The sequence below is a fragment of the Plecotus auritus genome (genome assembly GCF_963455305.1).
Source record: "Plecotus auritus genome assembly, chromosome: 8".
Classification (NCBI taxonomy): Eukaryota; Metazoa; Chordata; class Mammalia; order Chiroptera; family Vespertilionidae; genus Plecotus; species Plecotus auritus.
In genome coordinates, this window is record NC_137782.1 from 146089926 (window position 1) to 146094832 (window position 4907).

Consider the following 4907-nt stretch of genomic DNA (forward strand, 5'->3'; position numbering starts at 1 on the left):
GAATATATGTGGTATGCATCAACTTTTATTTTACTCTAATGTCTTGTTTGTTGTTTGAGGTTTTTGTTGTAATTCATGTGTTTATATGAATGTGTATATATGTTTGGCGAGGTATGTTTACAATAGCACATATAAATTATATCATGAGGAAAAAAACAAACAAACATTGAAGCTAGCTCCATTGTGTAATGTAAAATTAAAACGTTGGATGTAATGGAATCATGTTTTAGAGTAACACATTCAAGCTTAAAATTTAATGCATAAAGTTATTTCATCAAGCATTAGCAATAATGACACAAATAAATTTTAAAACCTGTAAGAAATTTTGACTCTGTGTTAAACTATACTTATTTTATCTCTTCAACTCGGTCAAATTTTACCTTCAATATTATAAACCTAAGAGTTCAGATGTTACAGGTTAATTTTCAATAGCACAGCTGAATATTTTGGGGCTCATCCAAGCTGAGCCTTTAGAGACTCATTGAGCTTTGGTGTGTGTTGACCCTGTGGCTCAATTTTCTTTCTTCTTCTCAGCAGCATTCAAAGCCAGACCCATGCAGGCAGAATACCAAATAAGAGGATCCAGCCAAGTTTTATGTTTTCACATTCCCTTTTTTGTGCTTACTTTGTTTTTAAATAATATTGTTTTTTATTTTAAAATGCAAGGAATGAGTTTAGAAAATAAATTTAGAAAATACAGAAAATTCTAAAGAAAATAAAAAATACTCATATGTTTAACATCAGACATAACTGCTGTAAATATTATCTTCCTTAGAAAAATTTAAACTAATTTTATTTTTGCTTTTAATCTGCTTTGTTTATTTAGTATTTTATGATATATTTAGATATTCAACAGAAATGCAGTGTTTAAGGACTGCTAGTATACCATTTAATAAATAAATTTCTCGTTAGAAAATTAAGTTGTCAGTATTTTATTATTACAAATAACATTCTGAAGATTAATTTGTGATTTTTTAAGAGATTATTATTATTTATTTTTAAGATTAAATATTTAGCACTAGGATTTCTGGACCAAATTTAATTAATATTTTCAATGCTATTACAAAATTACAATAACAATTTACATGTTCAGGAAAGTACTTTTTCTGCTTCCTGCTGGCTAATACATATTTTTACAAAAAAACTTCCATGTAATTGTGTACATTTGTGAAGATATTATGAGTTTTCCCATCTTTTTTTTAAGTATAGTTGTTATACAATCTTTTCTTTGTTATATTAGTTTCAGGTGTACAATAAAGTAATTTGACATTTTTATACCTTACAAAGTGATCACCCCACTAATTCTAATAATTATCTGTCACTGTGTAAATTTATCATGCTATTATTGACTATATTCCCTTTCCCCTTTTTACACATCCCCATGTATATATTTGTTGTTTGTTTGTTAATCCTCACCAGAGGATATATTTTCCCATTGTTTTTTAGAGAGAGTGGAAGTGAGGGTGGGAGAGGGAGAAAGAGAGAAACACCGATGTGAGAGAGACACAACATCTGGTTACCTCCTGAACACACCCTGAACAGGGGCAAGGAGTAACCCTATAACCCAGGCATGCCCTTGACCTGGGATTGAACTCAGGGCCCTTCAGTGTGTGGGTCATATATTAACCACTGAGCAAAACTGACCAGGGCTATATACTATGTTTTTAAAGGTTAATTCAAACTAAACAGTTCAAAGCTCTTTTCTCCCCTTAATATGTGAAAGGAAAAGTCATGAGCATGAAAAACCCGCTGATTTGCCTGATTTTTCCATTTACTATTTATGTGGAGGGAACACTGATATCTCCACAGAATATCACTGAGAATATTCTGCAAAACATAAAAATAGTTCTAATGTCAACAACTCTAATTTCTTTTCTGTTTCATTACAAATATTGATGAAAATGTCTCATTTCTGGAAGTATTTTTTGCCTGAGCAAAATGTTGAATTCAATAGCATTCTGATTGTGACTTACAACAGTTAATAGGAATTAATTCTATTTAGATGTTTAAGAGGCCTTTCTCATTTCCTTCATCAGGTTCAATCATAAATGGCTTAATCATTCAGAAGACATTATTTAATTAGATTGCATTAACTGCATAATAACAGAAAAGAAAGGGAAACATGGAAACAAACCAAAACGCTATTAGGAAGGAACTAAGTTCATTCCCTTTGGTTCCTTTGTTGATTTGTTGAAATTGTTTGATGTGACCTCAATCAGCATTTTATTTCTCTTTTGTTCACCAGTTTCTCTTTCCTTTAGGAAACATACATTTATATTTTTGAGAAATATCAAGGTTATACATATGTTGAAATAGGTATTTCAGACGACTGTGTCAGTTTAGAATTTAAGCCACGTTCAAATTTTAATGAAAGGGACCAAAAAACAAGTATGAGGTTACACAGTAGATAGGAATTCTCTTGTCTTAACACCAGTCATGAATAGGAACATGTTATTCTACAGAAAAAGGGAGGAGTAATCAGTTGATAAACATTAATGACATAAAAGAAGTCATAAAACTTTGAAATGGGAGAGGTTAGAAAGGGAGGGGTCAACTTCATATATGATGTCATTTTTATTTTATGATAAAATTGTTTAAATTTATCTACATAAAAGTAGATATCATACAGATGTATATATATAACTAGAGGCCCAGCACGCAATTGAAATCACACGAGGAGGCGCCCCACCTCCCGCTGTGTGAGGAGGCACTGGGTGGCGGGCCGGGACCAGCGCTTGACCTGTGTAGCACCGGCCGCGGCTGGGGTGGGGGCAGGTGCTCCTGTGTGTTGTGTCTCCGCTCCAGCCGCCCCCACCCCCAGCCTCTCTGTGTGTTATGTCTCCGCTCTGGCCCACCCCCAGCCCCAGCCTCTCTGTGTGTTATGTCTCCGCTCTGGTCCACCCCCAGCCCCAGCCTCTCTGTGTGTTGTGTCTTCGCTCTGGCCCGTCCCCACCCCCAGCCTCCCCGTGGCCGCTGGGGCTGGAGGTGGCACACTGTCCCCTCCTGCCCATCTGCGCATGCAGCTCCTCCTGAGTGGTCGTGAGGCCTGGCTAATTAGCATATTTCCTGTTTATATCTATGGATAACTGTATGTCATATAACTTTTTTCTATATGGGTAAAGCAAAAATATGTCTGTCCTTCCTAATTGTTTTCTTATTAGAGTGAAAAACGATATCAGGCAATTTCCAGTTATAAATTCACACAGCCTATACTCTTTCAACCTGTTGACCCAAAATATGACAGGTCACAAGTAATATGTGAGCGTAATCATTTTCTATGACAGCGGGTGTCATTTTAGTATAGAAATTGGAAGTGGATAAAGCATCTATTTACATCAGCTACATAAGCATATAGATGGAAGTGTTTAGGAAACTCTGGGAAACATTATAATATTGCCAGTATTAACTTTACCTTGCATTGCCAGAAACCAGTTTTTTATTCATAACCTTAGTCCCTGAACTTAAATGTGTGTGTGTGTGTGTGTGTGTGTGTGTGTGTGTGTTTTCTCTTCTCACTAGCTAATCACAGTGTGGCACATAATATTCTTTTTTAAAATTTTATTTTGTTGTTTGAAGTATTACAAATAGTAGTACATATGTCTCCTTTTTTCCCCATTGACCTCCCCCCCGCCTCCTCTGGCACAGGGGCACATAATATTCTTGTGATAATGTCACTCATGGCAGGTAATAGTCATTGAAATGTCCACAAGGCCTTATGTTGTCAAGAAGACAATCATACCTAATTGTCTTCTATTTTGGTTTTCCTCTTTGTATTACTTATTCATAGTTTGGGAGAACAGCTTGTCAATAAAAGAGTATGAAAGAAGTATCCAGTTTTTGCTTAAAAAGATATCAGGGTCGGGGATGTTATTAAGCCAACATGTCACAAGCCACATGTTTTGTTTTGGTTTTTACTTTAGTTATTTAGGAAGTAGAGGACCCATTATTTTACATTTATAAAAATATATAGGTAAATATAATTTTGTATATGCACTGATATAACAGTCAAAATGTTAAATAAAAGGCAACTTTCCATTGCATCCTTTTGCCTCAATACATTTTGCAAAACATTTGCCTCAAGATAGATCTTCTCCAGGAATCTTTTGCTAATTTAAACCACTAATGATCATTTCAAATCAAATCAATAGCAATTTGTTTAGCACTTTGTCCTGCTTTGTGAATCAATGTATATAAAACTTAGGCTATATACTAATATATAACAAAGGTTATCTCATAATGTCTCTTTTCCTATTTAATTCTATGAGAATGTTATAAGGTTGCAAGTATACTCAAATACCTCAGTACATTGCATTACACATAATAGGCTCTTTACTTTCTCCTTTTATTCATTCATTCCTCTTCCTCTCCATTCTTCCATCCTTCCCTTTCATCTTAAATCTATGGGAATTCAATAAATGCCTGTCCATGGCTTTGGTAAGAAAAAAAAAATATTTCTCTGTTCAACATAAAGTATTACCTTCCAATTCCCCCACAGAGAAGCACAAAAGTGACATTTTCTGATTCTCTTTCTATATCTAAAGTGCTTCAGTCTATATACTCCAGGATCACTTCAATCCTTGTTATTCTATGCTATGTCTGTACTATACACATTTAGCTACTGCTCCATTAAGCTTTTTTCCTTCTCATTCTCTCTTTCTCCTCTCTCTTTCTCTCCCTCCCTCCCTCTACTATTAGCTCACAAGTTCCAAAAGCTTTTTACAGTTGATAACAATGCAAGAAAAACACTCTCCATTCTAGATGTTTTTATTTGAACATTCAAATTTTCATAACAATATGACCAATTTTTAAAAAATAGGAAATATTTGCCCTGGCCAGTGTGGCTTGGTTGATTCCTGGTCAGGGCACATGCCTGGGTTTTGGTCAATCTCCAGTAGGGTGTGTGCAGG